We start from the raw sequence: 9,424 nt of genomic DNA on the forward strand, positions 1-9,424 counted from the left end.
ATTATCACGTGAAGAAGGCTCTTGGATGGCCCTAGTGAGGGATCCGAGGCCTTCCACTCGAAATATGAAACGGCGGCTGGGCAATAGGCTAGGCCATTAAATGCAGTTCTCGTAAAACGTACCGTCACCACCAACGGCGTTCCACGTATCAGACGCCTGCACAAAAAGTGGAATGTGAAGGGTTGTAGGGAAGTCTAAAAGCCCCTACTGTGATCTTCTATGTATGACGTCATATACCACGAGCAGGAGCTTGGGGGGCAGATGTACGTCCTGGTTTTCCCACGGGTTGATTAGCAGGTCGAGCCTCGGACTAATCAAGGTTAGTCCGAGGACTTTCCCAGGTCAGAGATTTTGTTTTCCAGGTCGTACCCACTTAGCCCGAGGTATCCTCAAGAACTCGCCAATGCTGCCCAAGACAGGGGGAAGGAGTCCTTCAGGCCGAAGGCTGGGCCAATGAAGCAGCTCGTTGTGCGAGCTGCTGCTCGTGGATCTCTGACCCTTTGTAAAGTCAACACACGCAAGATAAACGTGCCTATATCTGACATCACGTGCCCGATATCTCCCTGACTTCCCGGGCACGCATCAGGAACATGCGCATTCAGATACCCACGGCTGGGTTGGGCCGTGCGACCCATTATCTCCTTATATACTGATTAGACCACACTTATGTGTCAGGTTTATGAATTAATCATAAATGTTGCAGAGTTGATATGACCAATGGTAAGGTCACGTGACGACCTCCCTACCAACTTCCAGGTGCCTTCTCCTATAAATATGGGGACCCTGGGAGTTGATAGGGGTTGGAAAAAACCATCTCTGAAGAGCCATATACTTTGTAAACCAAATACCCAGAATACGTGAATAATGTTGACTAGTGGAGTAGAAGGATTTTAACATTTAAACCACTTAAAAACGTGTCTTGAGTCACATAGTTCATTCTCTAAGATTTCATATCTGTGATGGTTCTATTTTCAGCACTGATCCCTTTCTCTTCTTCTCTTAATTACCTGTTGGCGAAGAACCGCGTCAACAGGTTTATACTTTGCATTTTAATATTTGATTTTTTTAGAATTTTTTTATTATAATTTATTTTATTTTTATTAACTTTTTTTAAAAATTTAATTTAATTTCGAATTTACTTATCTAAATGAGTGTATATATATATATATTAAGGGTTATATTTTGTATAACTTTCATTTTATTAATTGTTTAGTTTGATTATTATTAGTAAATTTTTGTTTATATTATGTTAACTTTTTAAATTTTGGGTTTAATTGGTAAAATATGTATATATTAAAATTGTTTGTTTTTTTAAGTTATATTTTATTATTGATTTAGTTAGGATATTTATAGTCAATTTTTCTTTATGTGATTTGTTAACTTTTAAAAAAAAAAAAACTTTATTTCGTGTTTAAGTATATAAATGAGTACATATAACAAATTATTTGTTTTCTTTAAGCACGTTATTGTTTATTTAGTTACAATATAACTTTAATATATTTTTCTTTATATTTTGTTAACTTTTTTATTATTTTTTTGTTTATTGTTATATTTGAGTAGGTATTTTGTTGACAACTTTGTTGGTGAGATCAAGCTTTTGGAGGATTTTATATTAGAGGTAATATTTTAAACCTTAATGTATAATTAAGATATTGAACTTAGTAGAATGTACGAATTATAAAATAGTGGAGATAGGATATGAGACTGTGTGCTGCGGTGATATAAGGTTGTAATTGTGCATGTTTGATTGATTACTTGATTTGTTGTATTTATGTGATGAATATAGGTTTATTTAAATTTCGGGAAATATGATAGAAATAAGAAAAATGCTGCCCAATTTTTTGTAAGATTTAGTAATTTGAGCAAGTTGGTGAGGAAATTTTAGTTTAAGCAGGTTTAATACTTAGAAATTTAGAACACACAAGAGTACATATATTAACTTTGATATCTGAATTACTTTTATAGTTTTGATCACAAATGTTAACTCTAGATAAATGTTTAAAAAAAATTATACTGTTGTTTTTCTGTTTCTGCTGCTGTTTTTTTGTTTCTGGTGCTGATTTTTTTTATCAAAATAGGCCAGAGAAATTGGCATAAATATTTGCAATTTCCATGGTTAATACTTTATGTGACAGTGCCCAACTGACGCAAAAAATACTCATTTTTAACATTTGTGGCAGTGCCCCATAAACGCAAACCAGAGTGTCATTTGGGTCAGTGGGGCACTGCCACAAATGCCAGTTTGTTGCAGTGCCCCACTGACGCAAATGACACTCTGGTTTGCGTTATGGACAATTGCGACACATATCAAACTGACGCAAAAAATCAATTGTAGCAGTTATAAACTGACGCAAATTGCCTTTTTTGTTGTAGTGCTTAAATAAAATATATCATTTATTTTTTATCGAGTTTTTCACCTTAGCCTATTAATAACACATAGATGCACGTTTATAACCAAATGACTCGATTAGCGAGTTAAGCACGGTTCAAAACTCACAGTAACGGTCTTAGAGTAACCACGGCGTTACAGAATGAATCTTGAGAAAGTAGAGAAAAAAAAAAAGACAATAGGAATGGAAGGCACTGATACCAAGTGAAATGTAAGAATGAAATGAGAAAATGAGCTGTGATTTTGTTATCAATAGTTGAAGTTCTTATTATTTATACTGAGAAGAATACAGCTGAAACTAAGAGCGGGAAAAACAAAAGAAACGCTAACAAAAAGTTAACAAAAACTAAAGTCTGTTACTGGAGAAATTAGCCTAACTAACTAGCTGCACTAATTAACATTTAATTCACAAATACAATATATAGTCTATATTTCAAATAGTTAAGGAAATAATTATTTTTTTCTTTTAAAATAATAAGAAAGCATTGAATAAATTAAAATATTAGACAAATAATCATGTCTTCTACTTCTACCCCATGTAAATAATGAAATGTATTGGAAAACCTAAGGGGTACGTAAATGAAGAGTAGTTGTATAAATTATGGGGCGAGAAAAATTTAAAATATCAAGATATTATTGAAAATTGTTATGGAGAGAAAGAGAGAGATATTAGATTATATATTTTTGTCGTACATAGTTTGTGGTGATTGGTAATGTTTCGTAAAAATGGGGTGTGGGAGCTACCAGTTTTTGAGGAGGAAAATGAGTACGTAGTACTAACGTGTACACCTTCTGCCACCCAATTGGGTCGTCGGGTCGGCGAATGTACGGGAAAGGAAAGGCATGGTGAGCCCCTGCCCAAGTGCGACTAGGGTGAGCATCGGTCGGTTTGGACAGTTTTTTCACACAAAAAAATCCAGAATTCGATTTTCGGTTCGGATTGGTGCAATCCGAAAACCGACCGAACCAAACCAGTTTAAAAAAAACCGACCGTTTTGGACCGCGGTTTAGTCGGTTAAACCGACCAAACCGAATTGTTTATTTTTTTTTGAAAGTTTTAGTTAAAAAATTAAAAAATTTGGATTGTTAGATTCCATTTTTGTATGTTTTTAAAACATAAATATATAGAACATAATTACATTTATAAGTGCCTTAAGTTTTTTTTTTATTAAAAATTTTAATTTTTAATAATTAATAATTATATAATATTATATTATTATTTTATTGTGTTCGGTCGGTTTCGGTTTTTGTAGTCGGTTCACCCAAAATTTCCAAACCGACCAAACAGTGGCAGTTTGCACCGTCAGCGGTTTTTTCAGTTTTCGGTTTAAACGGTTTTTATTTTTTCGGTGTTCGGTAGGTCGTTGTACACGATTTTTTAGGTTTTTTAGATTTTATGCTCAGCCCTAAGTGCGACTGTGCGAGCAGGCAGCTACGTGCTAAGCCAAAGCTAAAATGGTGAGGTGAGTCGGTGGCCAATGGCTCCCAATCCTACTAAATTAATACTATATATAGCTAGTGTTTCTATTGAAGTGCACTCCCACAGACAGTCCCACTCTTTGCTTTGTGGGTCCCCGTCCCTTGATATCTGAAGATTCTCATCACGCGGTGGTCACGTGGATTAGGGGAAGGTCCCAGAAGCAATCACATGGAGGACAGCAACAATACGTGCCTAATTGAGTTCTTCACACTGCGTTGCGTCTGAAAATATAAATAACAGAAGAGCCTACCATATCAAATGCAACTCTCTTGTTGCTTATTCTGATCCAATCTTAAAAACTGTCGATGGTTTTTTTTTATTTTATTATTTAAATCATATTATTAAAATTTATTTATTTGTCTTTTCTATTTTTTTATCTAATTTTATAATACACCGCCCTCTATTAGCTTTTATTAATTAGTTTTAAAAATATATTATGTTAAATATTTAGAATATTTTATTAAAATTAATAAATTTTTTTTATTAAAATTAAGAAAAATTGTTAAATACACATTTTTTATATATCTCTTTATATAGAAAATGTGTAAATAACAAAATTTTTTAGTTTTAACTATTTTGTTTAACTTTAACGTACTATTTTAAATATTTAATATAATATACTTTTAAAACTAATTAAAAATTAATATTTATTATTTATATTAATATAAATTTAAATATTATAAAATATCATTATTATAATAATATTTATTATAAAATTAAATATTTAATAAATATATTAATATAAATTAATTCAAATTCAAATGTTATAAAATATCATTATATAATAGTATATAATACAAGACTATTTAATAATTATATAAATATAAATTTGAATACTATAAAGTATTATTATGATAATAATATATAATCCTAATTTTTTTACTAATTATATTAATATGAATTTAAATATTGTAAAATATTATTATTATAATAATATTTAACACAAGACTAGATATTTAATAATTATATTAATATAAATTTAAATATTATAAACTATCATTATAATAATAATATATAATACATAATCTTAATTTTTATTAAAAGAAGTCATCATTTTAAAAAAGAAAACATGTGATTTTTTTATTTAATCTAACTTATATGAACATATATTCATATTGAATAATAATAAATATTATACATATATTATATATAAGTGTCGTGTGTATATAAATAGTATGACTGTGTAATATACATAAAAAATTAATATAATTTTTTTCTTCTATCAAGAATAAACAAGATTATTTTTCAATCATTAAAGTGTAATTTAAATAATATCATGAATGTTTTGTACTTTAAATATAACAGTTTGTAATTTTAAAAGATTATCATATTATATATATATTTTTAAAAAAATTATAAATAATATTTTGGTTTAATTTTTCTTTTAATATATTTATGTACTTTTTTTATATATAATATTTTTTATTTATTTTAAAATTTATATGATAATTATATAAATTTGATAAAAATAATTAAAAAAATAAACAAATTGCATGTTGCGTGTGTATTTCGAGAATATGGATTTTGTCAAAAAAAAAAAAAAAAAAAAAAAAAAAGAAGAAGAAGAAGAAGAAGAAAGAGATAATATAAAAGAAGATATGAGATAAGAGAGAGGAGAGATATTATTAAAAAAATATATAAGGTGAATAATCTATATTTTATAGAGAAAATATTATAGTAATATGCAAAATAAAATAAAATAAAATAAATAAAAAGAAGAAGAAGAAGATAAAATACTATTTGTATTTTTTTTCTTTAATTAATGTTATAAAACATCATGAGGATTGTAGTGCTCTCAAAAACAAATTATATGGTGCTCAAATTTAAGTTGTCATTTTGTCGAAAAAAAAATTTAAGTTGTGATATTAATTATATTATGAAGAATTAAATTTAACCATATGCAAATCGAGAACGTGAGAATACCACTCTTATTTTTTGTTTTTATACATATAAAGAAAGAAAATAAAAATAATGTACTAAATATTAAACTTGTATGCACGTTCATCAATATTTTACAATTACATATATATTTATTTATTTATAGAAGTTTCACATATGAGGTATGCGAGTAAGTTTCAATCTCATTACTGGGAGTCTTATATCCAAAAATGAATAGTATTTAGTCAATATTGCAGGAAGGAAGAAGATAACATGAACCGGTTAACGACACGTATTTGTTTTCTTGAAATGGAACAAAACGACAACCGACTCTCCTCAGTACCACCAGCCCAACTTCAACTTATGTGGTCGCGTATTAGGCACTGCTGCGTCAGCTTACCATGAACACGTGTAACGCTTGTTCCCTGCCACGTGTAAAAGACATTGTTGGACTAAAACCGCATATCCCTCTCTCATCTCATATCGACAATATCTCATTCTCATACTCACATTCATATCCCCACCTCATTACTACACACTCTTAAATATAAAATAAGACCTATGGTACATAAATCTTTAGGAATAAGTTCACCACATTTTTTTACTGTATTTTTCTTCATAAATGAGTCAAGTCACATTTTTTTTAAAGTAAATAATTTAGTGTAATTTAGTGGGATGCAAATAAGCTTGATAATCTTAAATTATTTTTTTTTAAAAAAAATTAATATTATTTCATTGAATATATTATGAACTCACTCTTTTATTATGCGCTTGACATTTCTACAACTTATGTTAAAATATTTCCACAATAACGTACAATACGCACATTTGTTAAGTTTTATTTATAAAATTTATTAATTATTTTTATTAAATTTATATTAATGTCATATAAATTTTAAATAAATATCTTATTTTAATTAAATAATTTGTTTATTTTTGTTTAAGTTTATGTTTGTTCTAGTTTTTGAATTTGGGAGTGACAACAATGAATTATATATTATATGTTTAATGTAATATTAACTATTATAGGTAGATTTTAAATTTAAGTTTCTTGCTAGTTTTTTTAAAAAAAATAATTTATTGCTAATTGACAGTAGATTATATTATATGTTTAATATGATATTATTTTAATAAGTAAATTTAAGTTTAATTAAATTTTATTTAAGTTATAAAACGTATGATTTTATTATTTTAAAATAATTATTATTGTAAAATATTTAAAAAATATCATATTTTAATTTGTTTAATTATTTATAAATATTTATTATTGTAAAATATCTCAAAAATATCATATTTTGATTTTTTAATTATTTATTATTTTTAAATAATTATCATGGTAAAATATCTTATTTTAATTTTTTTTAATTATTTATTTTATTTTATTTAAGTTTAAGTGTTTACAAACTACCTTTCAATATAAAAATATTTTGTTAAATATAAGAATATTCTATTAAAGTTAACATTAAAATTAAATAAAAAAACTCTTTAAATAAATTTTTTTTGTTATCTACATATTTATTATATAAAAAAAATATATACACTATATATAAAATTTACTTATTACTGGTAATATTATTCTAAACCAACAAAGCATCATGTCGACGGACTCTACCAAAAGACGTGACCTAACTAATAACATCCTTAGATATTTTGATGTCTCCATAGATATAAGAGATCTAGAATCGATTTTCACATTCGTTAATAGATAACCAAATACTGGAATAATATGTCGACATAGACTAATTATTTTTATTCACTAATAAATAAGTCAACCATTAATGTCACTCTGACTAAAAATCAAGAAAAATTATGTATGTCTTTATAACTTCTCATACCGATAAAGTACGGGAGAGTGAGTCATGACTCATTTATTTTCACGCCATATATAATTAATTATAATAAACAAAAGTTATTTGATAAACCCAATTTTTTCTATACTAATTGATTTTTTTTATACTCATGTAGTGTCATTTATTATATAAATCAAGTGTACCTCATGTATATCCATAATTTTAAAAGATATTACACAATATGATGATGATCAGCTTGTTTGTTTGTTTTTTGTTGTTGGTAAATGTACTTACTAAAAAAAAAGAAGGCCAATGACATTTATATATCTCGATGATGTTTTTATTTTTTTCTCAAGAAAAATGGGACCACGTACAATATATATTATAAGAGTTTGAGCTGGATATATTCTTTATTGAATCATGATCTCAGTTTCTGATCTATAAAGTAGTGCCAATGTATATATAAATATTATATAATTCTCTCTTCTGAAAGGATAAGAGGATAAAGGTGGATATGCTCCACTATTTTAAATTAGGCACCAAAAATTAATAAAATAAAATTGGGGTTGGGAAGTGGGGTTGGCTTGGATATGCACCTCTTGGCTACTAACGTTAGGACCTCTTGGCAGCTTGAATGAATGGATAATTGTGTGACATAATCAATGAAAGCGATAAGCATTAATTAATTATATAATTAAGGAGGTTGATTATTTTAAAGCTCTAATTAACTATATCGACCAGAGGTTATCTTCTCGAAAATATATACATATGGAAGAGAAACCTTAAAATAGTGCTATAATAGGAAACTATATATAATGAATGAAGGGCCAAGAAATTCAAATGAAATGACAGTAGCCTCCTCCAACAAGGAACCTTAAAGTCATTATTAAATTGTTTATGTTTTCTTTTTCCATATTAATTATGCTATATAGGTTTATGATTTTTGGACTGATATTTGAATTTTGAACATTATTATTATATACATGTAATAATATATGTTACATTGTGGATATATCATAGTTAATTATCTCTGTGCATGGCCAGTCATGAATTGTACTCACGTACCGATCAAAAGGAACTACTACATTAGATATTTTTATTATTTATTTTGGGGTCTGTAATTGATAGTTATATTTATAATGACATCTTTCTTAAAGAGTTAAATTGATTTTCCACTCATTAATAAACTTATATATTTGTCTCTTTTATTTATTATTAATTTTAAACCACAGATTTTGACACCTTGTTCAATTACAAACTGTAACGAATAGATAAATTTTCCTATGATATTAAAAAAGGGAAAAAGATCTCAAAGTTATAGTGATGTTTACAAGTGAGTCATTGACCAACCAATAATTAGCCTGGGAATAAGTAGGTAGAAATATATAAATTTATATACATACATTTATTTAAGTTGGTAGTGTTTAATTAAATATTATTTATTACTTACTAATTAAGACAGAAAATATATAAAACAGAACACATAACAGGTTTTGAAACCTGAAACCAATAAATAAGTTGTTAACCTAACTCTTCCCCCAAACACTTACCTATATCACGGCAGACCTTGGCCAATAATGGTCAAAAACAAGTAATAATATATAATTAATAGTAAGTTAACTAACAAATTAATAATGATTGTGGTTACAACCAAGCCATGTGCTTGGTTATAACTAGTACAATGATTTTTATTTATTTAAAATATGTGGTCGACCCGACCAGACCAACCACCATAAATTCTCTCAGTTAACCATAAACAAAAGCTTTCCTTTTTCTTTGGGATAACATTTTGAAAGACAGTACCAATAATTGTAAGGAGTATATATAGTCACCTGTAATTAGTTATATAAATATATATATCTTATTTCTTTTTATGCTTAATTTGTC

The sequence above is a fragment of the Humulus lupulus genome, chromosome 3, assembly GCF_963169125.1.
Source record: "Humulus lupulus chromosome 3, drHumLupu1.1, whole genome shotgun sequence".
NCBI lineage: Eukaryota > Viridiplantae > Streptophyta > Magnoliopsida > Rosales > Cannabaceae > Humulus > Humulus lupulus.